Source organism: Dendrobates tinctorius, unplaced genomic scaffold, assembly GCF_039654945.1.
Source record: "Dendrobates tinctorius isolate UK_male_01 unplaced genomic scaffold, ASM3965494v1 ptg000070l, whole genome shotgun sequence".
NCBI lineage: Eukaryota > Metazoa > Chordata > Amphibia > Anura > Dendrobatidae > Dendrobates > Dendrobates tinctorius.
The window spans coordinates 87353457-87370790 of NW_027361738.1; the positions used below are offsets into that span (position 1 = coordinate 87353457).

Sequence of the window (17334 nt, forward strand, 5' to 3'; positions counted from 1 at the left end):
CTATAGCATCCTTGCAGGGGGTCCATTTGTCTATTGCATCCTTGCAGGGGGTCCATGTGTCTATAGCATCCTTGCAGGGGGTCCATGTGTCTATTGCATCCTTGCAGGGGGGTCCATGTGTCTATTGCATCCTTGCAGGGGGGTCCATGTGTCTATAGCATCCTTGCAGGGGGTCCATGTGTCTATTGCATCCTTGCAGGGGGGTCCATGTGTCTATAGCATCCTTGCAGGGGGTCCAAGTGTCTATAGCATACTTGCATGGGGGTCCATGTGTCTATTGCATCCTTGCAGGAGGTCCATGTGTCTATTGCATCCTTGCAGGGGGTCCAAGTGTCTATAGCATCCTTGCAGGGGGTCCAAGTGTCTATAGCATCCTTGCAGGGGGTCCATTTGTCTATTGCATCCTTGCAGGGGGTCCAAGTGTCTATAGCATCCTTGCAGGGGGTCCATGTGTCTATTGCATCCTTGCAGGGGGTCCAAGTGTCTATAGCATCCTTGCAGGGGGGGTCCAAGTGCCTATAGCATCCTTGCAGGGGGTCCATTTGTCTATTGCATCCTTGCAGGGGGTCCATGTGTCTATAGCATCCTTGCAGGGGGTCCATGTGTCTATTGCATCCTTGCAGGGGGGTCCATGTGTCTATTGCATCCTTGCAGGGGGGTCCATGTGTCTATAGCATCCTTGCAGGGGGTCCATGTGTCTATAGCATCCTTGCAGGGGGTCCATGTGTCTATTGCATCCTTGCAGGGGGGGGCAAGTGTCTATAGCATCCTTGCAGGGGGTCCATATGTCTATAGCATCCTTGCAGGGGGTCCATGTGTCTATAGCATCCTTGCAGGGGGGGTCCATGTGTCTATTGCATCCTTGCAGAGGGGGCCAAGTGTCTATTGCATCCTTGCAGGGGGTCCATGTGTCTATTGCATCCTTGCAGGGGGGGCAAGTGTCTATAGCATCCTTGCAGGAGGGGGGCACATGTCTATAGCATCCTTGCAGGGGGTCCAAGTGTCTATAGCATCCTTGCAGGGGGGGCCAAGTGTCTATTGCATCCTTGCAGGGGGGGCCAAGTGTCTATAGCATCCTTGCAGGGGGTCCATGTGTCTATTGCATCCTTGCAGGGGGGGCAAGTGTCTATAGCATCCTTGCAGGGGGGGGGGCACATGTCTATAGCATCCTTGCAGGTGGGTCCATGTGTCTATTGCATCTTTGCAGGGGGTCCATGTGTCTATTGCATCCTTGCAGGGGGGGCCAAGTGTCTATAGCATCCTTGCAGGGGGTCCATGTGTCTATTGCATCCTTGCAGGGGGGTCCAAGTGTCTATAGCATCCTTGCAGGGGGTCCAAGTGTCTATTGCATCCTTGCAGGGGGTCCAAGTGTCTATAGCATCCTTGCAGGGGGTCCATGTGTCTATAGCATCCTTGCAGGGGGTCCATGTGTCTATTGCATCCTTGCAGGGGGGTCCATGTGTCTTTAGCATCCTTGCAGGGGGTCCAAGTGTCTATAGCATACTTGCATGGGGGTCCATGTGTCTATTGCATCCTTGCAGGAGGTCCATGTGTCTATTGCATCCTTGCAGGGGGTCCAAGTGTCTATAGCATCCTTGCAGGGGGTCCAAGTGTCTATAGCATCCTTGCAGGGGGTCCATTTGTCTATTGCATCCTTGCAGGGGGTCCAAGTGTCTATAGCATCCTTGCAGGGGGTCCAAGTGTCTATAGCATCCTTGCAGGGGGTCCATGTGTCTATTGCATCCTTGCAGGGGGGTCCATGTGTCTATTGCATCCTTGCAGGGGGGTCCATGTGTCTATAGCATCCTTGCAGGGGGTCCATGTGTCTATTGCATCCTTGCAGGGGGTCCATGTGTCTATTGCATCCTTGCAGGGGGTCCATGTGTCTATAGCATCCTTGCAGGGGGTCCATGTGTCTATAGCATCCTTGCAGGGGGTCCATGTGTCTATAGCATTCTTGCAGGGGGTCCATGTGTCTATTGCATCCTTGCAGGGGGGGCCAAGTGTCTATAGCAGCCCCTTAAATTCCCTATAGATTGTTGGGGAGCCTGATCCTGAGACCACTACTGATCGCTCAAATCACAGCGCATGCATAAGCATGCACACATCGGCGTCTGGGCTCAGTAGAAATTATATGGATCCGTGCACTGTTATTCCTGCTTTCATGCACTATGGTTTCAGCCATCAGTGGTGGTCTCAGGATCCCTCTCCCCACCATATAAAAGGCTGCATGATGTGTATGAGAAACTGGGTCTGAGCAGAAAAAGTAAATTAATGTGCATGCAAAAAGTAATTGCATATGAACACATGACCTTTACACAGAGAAAACCAAAAGCAAAACACAAAACAAATATCCTGAAATAAAAAAGTAAAAAAATATATTGCAAAAATTGCATGAAGGTAGTAATAATAGTAATAATAAGGGTATTTAGTTAACATAATTTTGATCAAAATAATGTAGAAGCCATCCCGCCACGTCACGGCAACCCTTGTGGGACAGTCCTAACTCTTGTATTTAAAACCTTTCCACTTGTCAAGTGACGTAAATGTGAACAAGGACAGAGGGACTGAACCACCAGTAATAGTATAGGCCAGACAGGATGGATTTTCCAACTCAGAAACAGGGCGGTCACACCCTTATATGCACAGAATGCACAATGAAACAAATGAGAAACTGGGTCTGAGCAGAAAAAGTAAATTAATGTGCATGCAAAAAGTAATTGCATATGAACACATGACCTTTACACAGAGAAAACCAAAAGCAAAACACAAAACAAATATCCTGAAATAAAAAAGTAAAAAAATATATTGCAAAAATTGCATGAAGGTAGTAATAATAGTAATAATAAGGGTATTTAGTTAACATAATTTTGATCAAAATAATGTAGAAGCCATCCCGCCACGTCACGGCAACCCTTGTGGGACAGTCCTAACTCTTGTATTTAAAACCTTTCCACTTGTCAAGTGACGTAAATGTGAACAAGGACAGAGGGACTGAACCACCAGTAATAGTATAGGCCAGACAGGATGGATTTTCCAACTCAGAAACAGGGCGGTCACACCCTTATATGCACAGAATGCACAATGAAACAAATGAGAAACTGGGTCTGAGCAGAAAAAGTAAATTAATGTGCATGCAAAAAGTAATTGCATATGAACACATGACCTTTACACAGGTTAACTAAATACCCTTATTATTACTATTATTACTACCTTCATGCAATTTTTGCAATATATTTTTTTACTTTTTTATTTCAGGATATTTGTTTTGTGTTTTGCTTTTGGTTTTCTCTGTGTAAAGGTCATGTGTTCATATGCAATTACTTTTTGCATGCACATTAATTTACTTTTTCTGCTCAGACCCAGTTTCTCATTTGTTTCATTGTGCATTCTGTGCATATAAGGGTGTGACCGCCCTGTTTCTGAGTTGGAAAATCCATCCTGTCTGGCCTATACTATTACTGGTGGTTCAGTCCCTCTGTCCTTGTTCACATTTACGTCACTTGACAAGTGGAAAGGTTTTAAATACAAGAGTTAGGACTGTCCCACAAGGGTTGCCGTGACGTGGCGGGATGGCTTCTACATTATTTTGATCAAAATTATGTTAACTAAATACCCTTATTATTACTATTATTACTACCTTCATGCAATTTTTGCAATATATTTTTTTACTTTTTTATTTCAGGATATTTGTTTTGTGTTTTGCTTTTGGTTTTCTCTGTGTAAAGGTCATGTGTTCATATGCAATTACTTTTTGCATGCACATTAATTTACTTTTTCTGCTCAGACCCAGTTTCTCATTTGTTTCATTGTGCATTCTGTGCATATAAGGGTGTGACCGCCCTGTTTCTGAGTTGGAAAATCCATCCTGTCTGGCCTATACTATTACTGGTGGTTCAGTCCCTCTGTCCTTGTTCACATTTACGTCACTTGACAAGTGGAAAGGTTTTAAATACAAGAGTTAGGACTGTCCCACAAGGGTTGCCGTGACGTGGCGGGATGGCTTCTACATTATTTTGATCAAAATTATGTTAACTAAATACCCTTATTATTACTATTATTACTACCTTCATGCAATTTTTGCAATATATTTTTTTACTTTTTTATTTCAGGATATTTGTTTTGTGTTTTGCTTTTGGTTTTCTCTGTGTAAAGGTCATGTGTTCATATGCAATTACTTTTTGCATGCACATTAATTTACTTTTTCTGCTCAGACCCAGTTTCTCATTTGTTTCATTGTGCATTCTGTGCATATAAGGGTGTGACCGCCCTGTTTCTGAGTTGGAAAATCCATCCTGTCTGGCCTATACTATTACTGGTGGTTCAGTCCCTCTGTCCTTGTTCACATTTACGTCACTTGACAAGTGGAAAGGTTTTAAATACAAGAGTTAGGACTGTCCCACAAGGGTTGCCGTGACGTGGCGGGATGGCTTCTACATTATTTTGATCAAAATTATGTTAACTAAATACCCTTATTATTACTATTATTACTACCTTCATGCAATTTTTGCAATATATTTTTTTACTTTTTTATTTCAGGATATTTGTTTTGTGTTTTGCTTTTGGTTTTCTCTGTGTAAAGGTCATGTGTTCATATGCAATTACTTTTTGCATGCACATTAATTTACTTTTTCTGCTCAGACCCAGTTTCTCATTTGTTTCATTGTGCATTCTGTGCATATAAGGGTGTGACCGCCCTGTTTCTGAGTTGGAAAATCCATCCTGTCTGGCCTATACTATTACTGGTGGTTCAGTCCCTCTGTCCTTGTTCACATTTACGTCACTTGACAAGTGGAAAGGTTTTAAATACAAGAGTTAGGACTGTCCCACAAGGGTTGCCGTGACGTGGCGGGATGGCTTCTACATTATTTTGATCAAAATTATGTTAACTAAATACCCTTATTATTACTATTATTACTACCTTCATGCAATTTTTGCAATATATTTTTTTACTTTTTTATTTCAGGATATTTGTTTTGTGTTTTGCTTTTGGTTTTCTCTGTGTAAAGGTCATGTGTTCATATGCAATTACTTTTTGCATGCACATTAATTTACTTTTTCTGCTCAGACCCAGTTTCTCATTTGTTTCATTGTGCATTCTGTGCATATAAGGGTGTGACCGCCCTGTTTCTGAGTTGGAAAATCCATCCTGTCTGGCCTATACTATTACTGGTGGTTCAGTCCCTCTGTCCTTGTTCACATTTACGTCACTTGACAAGTGGAAAGGTTTTAAATACAAGAGTTAGGACTGTCCCACAAGGGTTGCCGTGACGTGGCGGGATGGCTTCTACATTATTTTGATCAAAATTATGTTAACTAAATACCCTTATTATTACTATTATTACTACCTTCATGCAATTTTTGCAATATATTTTTTTACTTTTTTATTTCAGGATATTTGTTTTGTGTTTTGCTTTTGGTTTTCTCTGTGTAAAGGTCATGTGTTCATATGCAATTACTTTTTGCATGCACATTAATTTACTTTTTCTGCTCAGACCCAGTTTCTCATTTGTTTCATTGTGCATTCTGTGCATATAAGGGTGTGACCGCCCTGTTTCTGAGTTGGAAAATCCATCCTGTCTGGCCTATACTATTACTGGTGGTTCAGTCCCTCTGTCCTTGTTCACATTTACGTCACTTGACAAGTGGAAAGGTTTTAAATACAAGAGTTAGGACTGTCCCACAAGGGTTGCCGTGACGTGGCGGGATGGCTTCTACATTATTTTGATCAAAATTATGTTAACTAAATACCCTTATTATTACTATTATTACTACCTTCATGCAATTTTTGCAATATATTTTTTTACTTTTTTATTTCAGGATATTTGTTTTGTGTTTTGCTTTTGGTTTTCTCATGATGTGTATGAGGTTTAGTTACAAAATAGGGGTGAAAAAAAAAGGAGTGACCTCCGACTCCACACCCACTATAGGCAGCTCAGAGGATCCACTTCTCCGGCCCATGATGACAGATGACAGAATCTTCCAGCATCCAAACTGGAAATCGAAGGGGGGGTCGGATGATTTGACAGCTCGATCAATTAGCCCAATCTGTGTGATAAAGCGAGCAGAACTTCTAGGATCAAGCTGCAAAGAGTAGATATAATCCTAGACCATGATTATATATTAGCGCCCCCTCTCTCACAGCACGTGTGCCCCCTGTACAGTCTAATCCCAGATAATCAGCATTTATTGCAAACAAATGTACTTAATCCGAAGCAAATTCTAAGGCGACGTCTGATCCACAGATTACCGTCCTGACTTTCTGCAGATTATTGTTCCACTTTCTGAATCTTTTACATGGAGACTTCCAGATTTACATACGGTGGAGGCAATTTTGATCTTCAGCATCAAGACCCAATGCATTGATCATTACCTCAATCTCGCTCGGAAATATCTCCTTCCTGTGAAGTTTTCACCCACTTTTCAAAAACCGTTGCCCAAAAGTTGTAAAACATTGCATAAAAGTTTTGTAGCCGTTCAGTTTTCCGCTTGAATTTTGGCGAAAGCTGGTGAATTGGCCTCATGGTGGTTAAAGGTGCTCTTCCGAAAAAGACCCTCAGGCCCCCCCCCCCATCAGGAAACACAGAGCTATCTGGTAACTTGACCGTAGGGGCAATTACTTTTGAAAGAACATCATGTAATACCACCTATCACCTGCAGTAGGCGCTGTGTGTTTCTGCTACCACTCCTTATTTAGAGAAGAGGGGGTTCGCCCACTACAGGGAATTTCGGAGCTTACGGCGTACTGATAACCTATTAAAGGGTTCTACCTTTCTTTGTAGATGGATATTGCTGGATAGCGATGGCAAAAGCAAGAAATTTGGCAATTTACTCCTTGTCAGAATTTTTAGCCGTTCTTGAATTGACAATTTTGTTGACAACTCGTTGCCTAGGAGACCGACCATCGCTGTTAGACATGAGAACATGTGCAGCGCTTGCAAGCTCTTTTGTATTGAGCTTGTACGTTCTGTTTTGAAGCTGGCCGAGATCGTTGGAGAACTCCGTTACTTCCTGATCCTGGCCAGCTTCAGCTTACAGGCAGCGGTGGTCGGTTTCCTAGGCAATAAGCTATAAACAAAACTGTTAATATCTCAAGAAAGATTGCAAATTTTAATAAGCCATACATTGCAGAAGTGCTTGTTTTCACAAACGTTATTCCACAAATATCCATCTGTGAAGATGGGGAAAAAACCCTTTAAATACAAAGATATTCCAGTAATCAGTAGGCGTCTGCTCCCCTAATAGCAGCTGCATGTAGAAATTACAGGGGTTTTCTAGAAATTGGACATTGATATCGTCAGTATCATATGCTCCCAATGTGGGACGGGCAAAGATGGAGGAGGTGCATTCTGTGACCGCAGGCTGCTTTAATGGGGTCATAGACAAGAAAACCTGCACCAGAACATACAGACCAGTCCTGCTGAACTGGGATGACTGGGGAGCCGCTATTTACATTGCATTGTATGTGCAGGGTTCATGGTTTGCTCCGGTACAGGCTCCGCCTGCGTCAGAGACATTGGCCGGGCGTATTATGGAATGGATACATGTGAACATCACTGACGGCATTTTTTTTTTTTTTTCAATTTGGCTTATAACCTCCTCTGATCATGTTCTGCTCACACAGCAGTACGGCTCGTTACTACAGAGGACTCTGATGCCCTTTAACGAGCCCTATACTTGCATGCTTGGAGCATAACGGTAAATGTTTATCTTCTGAGTGTAAAAAAAGAGTTTATCCATTCACTGACAGCAAGCAGAAATCTAGAAACAATGAGGGGCTGTTCAGAATAAACGTTTTTCACCAGTTTTCCCCTCTACAGATTCTTTTTCTAATTTCCAGTTGTCTCTGAGCTGGTGAGTGGAGAAATGCTATTATGATGTCTCTCATACATGCATACCACACACACAGACATGAGGGATTTCTGCTCCCCTGAAGCAGCAGCAGCAGCAACAACAACATGATGGATATTACATAGCAGTGTAGAGCTGTGCAGATGTGATTCCAGCACTGAGGTGAGAGAGACACACTTACTAGAAAAGTATCAGTATGGAGGTCATTATTGAGTAGTGTAGCTGTGAATCCAGCTGTAGGGTGAGATAAAACACTTAGTAAAAATCTGCAATATAGACTGTTACACAGCCGTACTGAGCAGTGTAGCTGCGAATCCACGGAGATGAGCGCAACGGCAGGAAGCCGATGCTGGACACATGGAGAGCGAGTACCTCCTGAATTTATTTTAGGTATTTTGAAAAGTTTGGAGAAAGTGGGCAATCCTTTTTAAGAGATGTAATATCCCTTTAAGGGGTCTAAAGCGCCGAGAAAATACATTTAATTTAGCGTCCTATAGTCCACTACTTGCCTCCAACATTGATCTACAAGACCCATCAGTCTGCAGGACGATAAGAGTATGCCCTGAGAGCCTGGATTCTCAGGATATGCTGGGACTTGTAGTTTTATAGTTGGAGGCCTTCAGTTGCTGATCCCAGCCCTGTCCCAGAGGAGCTCCACCCTTACAGGTAACCAGTCTATATTTCTATGTGGCCTCCTGATAATCCGGAGCTTTGCCAGATTACACAGCTTTGCCGTGCCTACGAGTATATTAGGTTGTGCCTATAGTCCGAGCTACGGCTCCCGTAACGTTCCTTTGTGTTTTGTACAGGACAGACTCCTGCGGAGCAGAGGGACAGTACACCGCCATTTCCTGGGAGCGATCTCTCCTACAATCTGCCTTACCAGGTAATGTAGAAGCAGCGCCTGCACGCGGGATCTCCAGAAATGCTTTTTGGCTTTGGTTCTCAGCCAACTTCTCGGAGCCTTTCAGAATTAAAAGCTTTGGAATCCAAGAAAGGTCAATGAATAATGGAAGTTGTGTGAGTTTCAAGTGAGAGCCGTCGTCGGGGTTCTTATACCATGGAGGATTGAAGGAATTCTTATGTCAAGAAGCCGTTACATAGCTCCTTTCTTCTTCTAGTCTGGATATCACATGCAGAATTACATCTAATGCCTTCTTCATAGAGCAGTAATGAAAACCATTATTTCCCATTAACAAGCGATGACAGTCATGGGTCACACCCATTCATAAAGTCTAAAAGTTGTACACAGATGTAATCACCAGAAAAAGTAGCGTCATTGTCTAGATGCATGACACTACTTACATCCTGTATTATACTCCAGCGACAGGACAACGTATCAGTGGCAAAGTGACGTCGACACTACCCAGAAACAGCAGGCGTGTTGTAACCAGGCTGGGCAGGAGGGAGTACCCGTGCCAAAGACACTGCCGAGAACCAGCTGACAGTGCTGGAACCCGGGTGGGTAGCAGAAGGTACCCATGAAAAACAAAGTTGCAAGGCCGCGAGCCGGCCGCAGTTACCGAAACCCACAGTCCTACAGGGAGTGCTTGTCCTATTGGCACTATGGAACCAGCCTTTGTTACCAGAACCCGCAGCCCACATAGGAAGCACTGAAACTGCAGGCAACATAGACTCGGCTAACCCGACCGCAACACAACAGGACAACGTATCAGTGGCAAAGTGACGTCGACACTACCCATAAACAGCAGGTGTGCTGTAACCAGGCCGGGCAGGAGGAAGAGTACCCGTGCCAAAGACACTGCCGAGAACCAGCTGACGGTGCTGGAACCCGGAGGGGCAGCAAAAGAAACAAGAGCCTATGGCACAACCGTTGACCAGCTGATGGTGCTGGAACACGGTTTCTAAGCAGGAGGTACCTGTGCTAAAAAGCACTACCAAGGACCAGCAGATGTTGCTGGAACTCGGATACCATGAAGGAGGCACCTAGGCCAAAGGCTCTGCTGAGAAACAGCTGACGTTGCTGGAACCCGGCTGGGCAGGAGGGAGTACCCGTGGCAAACACACTTCTGAGCAGCAACATGCGATGTTGAAGCCCAGGGGTCAATCAGGCAGCAGGCTGAGGCCAACTTGGAGCAAGTTTTATATTGGTTGTACACAACTACTGATTGTAACCGTGATCCACTTTGGCCTCTGGCTCTACTGTCTCTAGTATTTCCCCTGGCCTCCAACCACGGCAGTTGCTGCTCTGCAGAGTTGTCTGCACAATCCACACTTGTTCCTGAGTTACTGGGGCTCAGTCACATCAGTTGATCCCCTGATGTGTGTCCGGCAAGTTGTGCTGCGCTGTCCACATTCCCACAACTATTAATGGGAATGGGGACAGAGCAGGAGACATTGCCGGACACACCACAGGGGATCAACTGACGTGACTGAGCCCCAGTAACACAGGAACAAGTGTGGATTGTGCAGACGGCACATCAGAGCAGCGACTGGTGGGGTTGGAGGCCAGGGGAAATACTGGAGACAGTACAGCCAGAGACCTAAGTGGACCACGGTTATAAGTCAGTAGTAGTGTGATGTTGGAGGCAGCAGGAGACTTTGCCATCCGCACAGCAGGGGAACAGCTGGCGTTACTGAACCCCACAGACACAGGAGCGAGTGTTTCTATCTGTGCGGACGGCACTTCCAAGCTACAACTGGCTGTGTTGAAGCCCAGGATCAATGCTCCGAGCAGGCTGAGGCCTACTTGGAGCAAGTGGAAAATAACATGTAGTGTGATGTTGGAGGCAGCAGGAGACTTTGCCATCCGCACAGCAGGGGAACAGCTGGCGTTACTGAACCCCACAGACACAGGAGCGAGTGTTTCTATCTGTGCGGACGGCACTTCCAAGCTACAACTGGCTGTGTTGCAGCCCAGGATCAATGCTCCGAGCAGGCTGAGGTCTACTTGGAGCAAGTGGAAAATAACATGTAGTGTGATGTTGGAGGCAGCAGGAGACTTTGCCATCCACACAGCAGGGGAACAGCTGGCGTTACTGAACCCCACAGACACAGGAGCTAGTGTGTGTTTCTCTGTTAAGACGGCACTTCTGAACACCAACTGGCATTGTTGGAGCCCAGGATGAGGCATGGAGTTGGCTGAGGCCAACTTGCAGCACGTTTTATAGAGGTTGTAGACTACTACTGATTGTAACCGTGCTCCACTTAGGCCTCTGGCTCCACTGTCTCTAGTATTTCCCCTGGCCTCCAACCCTGCCAGTGACAGCTCTGAAGTGGCGTCAGCACAATCCACACTTGTTCCTGTGTTACTTGGCCTCAGTCCCGTCAGTTGATCCCCCGATGTGTGTCCGGCAAGGTCTCCTGCTCTGTCCTCATTCACACTACTAGTAATGGGAATGTGGACAGAGCAGGAGACCTTTACGGACACACATCAGGGGATCAACTGACGTGACTGAGGCCAAGTAACACAGGAACAAGTGTGGATTGTGCTGACGCCACTTCAGAGCTGTCACTGGTGGGGTTGGAGGCCAGGGTAAATACTAGAGAGAGTGGAGCCAGAGGTCTAAGTGGAGCAGGGTTAAAAATCAGTAGTTTTGAATGTGGATGGAGCAGGAGACTTTGCCGTCCACACAGCAGGGGAGCAGCTGGCATTACTGAACCCCACTAACACAGGAGCGAGTGTTTTTATCTGTGCGGACGGCACTTCCAGGCTACAACAGGCTGTGTTGTAGCCCAGGATCAATGCTCCGAGCAGGCTGAGGCCTACTTGGAGCGAGGAGAAAAAGCGTTGTAGTGTGAGTTTGAAGGCAGCTGGAGACTTTGCCGTCCACACAGCAGGGGAACAGCTGGCGTTACTGAACCCCACTAACACAGGAGCGAGTGTTTATATCTGAGCGGACGGCACTTCCAGGCTACAACTGGCTGTGTTGTAGCCCAGGATGAAGCATGCAGCAGGCAACTTGCAGCTGGTTTTATAGAGGTTGTAGACTACTACTGATTGTCACCGTGCTCCACTATGGCCTCCGGCTCCACTGTCTCTAGTATTTCCCCTGGCCAACAACCCCGCCAGTTACAGCTGTGAAGTGGCGTCTGCACAATCCACACTTGTTCCTGTGTAACTGTGGCTCAGTCCCGTCTGTTGATCCCCTGATGTGTGTCTGGCAAGCTCTCCTGCTCAGTCCTCATTCACACTACTAGTAATGTGAATGTGGACAGAGCAGGAGACCTTGCCGGACACACATCAGGGGATCAACTGACGGGAATGAGCCACAGTAACTCAGGAACAAGTGTGGATTGTGCAGACGCCACTTCACAGCTGTAACTGGCGTGGTTGTTGGCCAGGGGAAATACTAGAGACAGTGGAGCCAGAGGCCTAAGTTGACTAAAGTTACAAATCTGTAGTATTTTGCATGTGGATGGAGCAGGAGACATTGCCGTCTACACAGCAGGGGAACAGCTGGCATTACTGAACCCCACTGACACGGGAGCTAGTGTGTTTTTCTCTGTGAAGACGGCACTTCTGAACACCAACTGGCATTGTTGGAGCCCAGGATGAGGCATCGAGCAGGCTGAGGCCTGATGGTGTTGGCATGTGGAGGCAGCAGGAGACTTTGCCATCTACACAGCAGGGGAACAGCTGGCATTACTGAAACCCACTAACACAGTAGCTAGTGTGTGTTTCTCTGCGAAGACGGCACTTCTGAACACCAACTGACGTTGTTGGAGCCCAGGATGAGGCATCGAGCAGGCTGAGGCCTGATGGTGTTGGCATGTGGAGGCAGCAGGAGACTTTGCCGTCTACACAGCAGGGGAACAGCTGGCATTACTGAACCCCACTAACACAGTAGCTAGTGTGTGTTTCTCTGCGAAGACGGCACTTCAGAACACCAACTGACGTTGTTGGAGCCCGGGATGAGGCATGGAGCTGACCGAGGCCAACTTGCAGCACGTTTTATAGAGGTGTTAGACTACAACTGATTGTAACTGTGCTCCACTATGGCCTCCGGCTCCACTGTCTCTAGTATTTCCCCTGGCCTCCAACCCCGCCAGTGACAGCTCTGAAGTGGCGTCAGCACAATCCACACTTGTTCCTGTGTTACTTGGCCTCAGTCCCGTCAGTTGATCCCCTGATATGTGTCCGGCAAGGTCTCCTGCTCTGTCCTCATTCACACTACTAGTAATGGGAATGTGGACAGAGCAGGAGACCTTGCCGGACACACATCAGGGGATCAACTGACATGACTGAGGCCAAGTAACACTGGAACAAGTGTGGATTATGCAGACACCACTTAAGAGCTGTCACTGGCGGGGTTGGAGGCCAGGGGAAATACTAGAGACAGTGGAGCCAGAGGCCTAAGTGGAGCAGGGTTAAAAATCAGTAGTAGTTTGAATGTGGATGGAGCAGGAGACTTTGCTGTCCACACAGCAGGGGAGCAGCTGGCGTTACTGAACCCCACTAACACAGGAGCTAGTGTTTTATTCTCTGTGCAGACGACACATCTGAGCGACAACTGGCTGTGTTGAAGCCCAGGGATTATAGTTCAGGTGGTAGAAACATGAACACAACAGGAGACCCGGATACAGTTGCCAACCAATTATTTAGTCGGGAAGAGGACTGGCAAATTCTGGGGAGATCCAAGCCTTGTTCATTTTCAGAAAAGTAAGCCAGTCGACGTTATCGGAAGAAAGTCGCGTGCGACGGTCTGTTAGTACACCACCTGCGGCATTAAAGACGCATTCCGATAATACACTATAATACACAGGCAGCAGGGCAAGCCAGCACCTCCAATGCATACTGGCTAAGCTCTGGCCATGTATCCAGCTTAGAGACCCAAAACTTGAAGGGGGAAGAGCCATCTGGGAGTACACTCACAGGGCAAGACGTAGTCTGTCACCATCTGACGGAAACGTTGCCTCCTGCTGACTGGAGCCGTCAGTGAGGGTGTAAACAATTGTGGCGGACACACAAAACTTTGCCACATTTGGGCCATAGTGGTCTTGCCTTGTGCTGAGGCGCTGCCTCTGCTCCTTCTTTGTGCCGAGTTTCCTCCACTGGGTCGACGCACAGAAGTGCTTTGTAAAGCACTAGCACCACTGCTGTTGGGTGGAATGGAAAACATGATGGACTGCACCAGTGTGTCTTGGTAATCCCGCAGTTTACGCTCCCGGTTCAACGTTGGTATGAGGGTTTGCAAGTTGTCCCGGTAGCGAGGATCTAGGAGGGTGTACACCCAATAATCAGCCATGTAGAGAATGTGGGCGATGCGGCGGTCGTTTCTCAGGCACTGCAGCATGAAGTCAACCATGTGCTGCAGACTCCCAACTGCCAAAGAACCGCTGTCCCCTGCTTGAGGCGTGATCTCTGCCTGCTCTGCATCACCCTACCTTCGCTGTACATACTGACTAGAGCTTTGTGTACCTCCCTCCTGTGGAGAGATGTCTTCCTCCTCCATCGACTCCTCCTCATCCTCCTCACAAAGTGTCCCCTGCCTAGGCCTTTGTGAGGAAGCACGTAGCGCAGACTGTCCAGAAGCAGATGGCATTTGGGACTCCTCATCCTCCACCTCTTCCAAAACCTCATCCCTTAGTGCTTGCAGTGGTTTTAGAAGCATGCAGATAAGGGGGACAGTCATGCTGACTAGTGCATCATCTGCACTCGCCATCCGCGTGGAATCATCGAAGGCACGCAAAACGAAGCAGATGTCCTTCATAGATGCCCACTCAGTGGTGCTGAAGTGTGACCGGCGCACATTGCGACTTGTTTGCGCCTGATGCAGCTGGTACTCCATGACTGCTGCCTGCTGCTCACATAACCGCTCCAACATATGTAATGTTGAATTCCACCTGGTGGGTAGGTCACATATGATGCGATGTTACGGAAGGCGTAATCGGCGCTGCAGAGCAGCAAGGCGCGATCTTGCCGTGCTGGAACGCCGCAAGTGAGCGCACTCTATGCGGACCTTGTGCAGCAGTGCATCAAGATCTGGATAGTCCCTCAGAAAGCTCTGCATGACCAAGTTGAGCACATGTGCCAGACATGGGATGTGAGTGAGGTTGCCAAGGCCAAGAGCTGCCACCAGATTTCGGCCATTGTCACACACTACCAAGCCCGGCTGGAGATTCGCTGGCAGAAACCACACGTCGCTCTCCTGCTTGATGGCATTCCAGAGCTCCTGCGCTGTGTGGCTTCGATTCCCCAATTAAATTAATTTCAGTACGGCCTGTTGACGTTTGGCCACGGCTGTGCTCATATCGGTCGTAACAGGCTCCTGCTGCGCTGTTTCAGAGGAACTGGAGTAGGAGGAGGAGTCAATGTGTACAGACTGGATTCCTGAAATCCGTGGATTTGGCAGAACACGTAGAGTGCCACTCTCCAGATCTGTACCCGTCTCCACAACATTGACCCAATGGGCAGTGAGGGAAAGGTATCGTCCCTGTCCATGGTTACTGGTCCACGCATCGGTGGTCAGGTGGACCTTGCTACTGACGGCGTTTTGTAGCGCATGTTTTATGTTTGCCTCCACATGTTTCTGCAGGGCAGGGACGGCTCGCCTGCTGAAATAAAAGCGGCTGGGCACAGTGTATTGTGGGACGGCCAATGCCATGAAGTCCCGGAAGGTGTCAGTCTCCACCAGCCTGAATGACAGCATTTCAAGGGCCAGTAGTTTGGCAATGCCAGCATTCAGAGCCAGTGCTCGGGGATGGTTTGCCGAGTATGGCTGCCTTTTCTCCCATGCCTGTGCTACTGATGGCTGCCGAGTGGCCTGGGAGTGTGAGGATGACTTGGAACGTGGTGCTGTGGGTGGAATGTCACAGGGTCTCCGGACAACAGTGCCAGAGGTTCTTCCTTGGCGATCCTGTGAGGAAGCCGAACCAGCTGTGTGTGAGCTGGAGGAAGAGGCCCCAACACGAGCTGAAGAGGTGGTAGGTGGTGCTGTAAGTTGGCCTACGTCTTCAGTGTGTCTGTGTAACTCCAGCTCGTGCTTGGTCCGCACATGTTTCCACATATTAGTGGTATTGAGGTTGCTGACATTTTTCCCTCTTTTGACTCTCTGATGACACAGCTTGCATTTGACAAAGCAAATGTCATCTGCAACTGTGTCAAAAAAGGACCACGCACTGCAAGTCTTGGGAGCGCCCTTTTTGCCTTTTGAAAGTGGAATGCTCCTAACTGGTGCCGAAGTGGAGGCTACAGGCAACCAAGTCTGCCCCCTCCCTCTCCCTCTGGTTTTGGCCGTTCAGGGAATCTCTTCCTCAGAGCTGCTCCCACCACCTTCCTGTTCCTCACGCCATGATGGGTCAAGGACCTCATCATCTACACTCCCCTCTTCAAACACCTGCTTCTCCTGGGTTGTCTCGCCAGCACCGTACGCAACAGAAAGTGGTAACTGAGTCTCGTCATCATCTGATGCGTACTGAGGTGTGCTGACCCTAGGCACTGGCCCACCTGCCTCTTCAGATTCAGAGAGACAAAGAAGTTGCGCATCACTGCATACTCCCTCTTCACATTCTGGAATGCTGCTTGGCTGGCCCCCTCTTTCCAAACCAACAGATTCCGAGAACAGAAGTAGAGACTGTGATGGCTCCTGTCCAGGGCTCGCTGACTGTCTGGGCACTTTGGCAGGTGGTGAAGAGACAGATGTTACATCCTGTATTATATGGCATTATTACACATTGCATTATTACATAGGAGCAGTATTATAGTAGTTATATTCTTGCACATAGGGGGCAGTATTATAGTAGTTATATTCTTGCACATAGGGGGCAGTATTATAGTAGTATTATTCTTGTACATAGGGGGCAGTATTATAGTAGTTATATTCTTGCACATAGGGGGCAGTATTATAGTAGTTATATTCTTGTACATAGGGGGCAGTATTATAGTAGTTATATTCTTGTACATAGGAGCAGTATTATAGTAGTTATATTCTTGTACATCGGGGGCAGTATTATAGTAGTTATATTCTGCACATAGGGGGCAGTATTATAGTAGTTATATTCTTGTACATAGGGGGCAGTATTTTATTCAGTCGCCATGACAGCACCACAAGAGAGGGGTTCCGCCCTTCGGGGACAGGAAACCTACAGACATAAAAAGGCGGCCCTCTCTCCCGCTCCAGTTGGTTTCCTGTCCCTGACAGGGGACCCTGCAGACATACCTGAAGAGGAGTAGATGGATGGCTTGGCGGCCGATTCATAGAATCATAGAATCGTAGAGTTGGAAGGGACCTCCTGGGCCATCTGGTCCAACCCCCTGCTCAAAGCAGGATTCGCTAAATCATCCCAGTCAGATGTCTGTCCAGCCTCTGTTTGAAGACTTCCATTGAAGGAGAACTCACCACTTCTCGTGGCAGCCTGTTCCACTCATTGATCACTCTAACTGTCAAAAAGTTTTTTCTAATATCTAATCTGTGTCTCCTCCCATTCAGTTTCATCCCATTGCTTCTAGTCTTTCCTTGTGCAAATGAGAATAAAGTTGATCCTTCTACAATGTGACAGCCCTTTAGATATTTGTAGACA

General features: G+C 47.2%; 1 protein-coding gene across 2 annotated transcripts in view; it reads left to right on the forward strand.

The window, feature by feature from the left end:
* The window catches only part of LOC141095786 (UBAP1-MVB12-associated (UMA)-domain containing protein 1-like), a 41782-nt gene that overhangs the window by 12539 nt on the left and 11909 nt on the right, over window positions 1–17334 (forward strand). The window contains exon 2 of one of the 2 annotated variants that reach the window (XR_012233471.1): window positions 8661–8737. The exons of the other annotated variant lie outside the window; for it this stretch is intronic. The gene's annotated coding sequence lies outside the window, so the exon portion shown is untranslated. The remainder of the gene's footprint in view (window positions 1–8660; window positions 8738–17334) is intronic. 2 annotated transcript variants of the gene reach the window in all.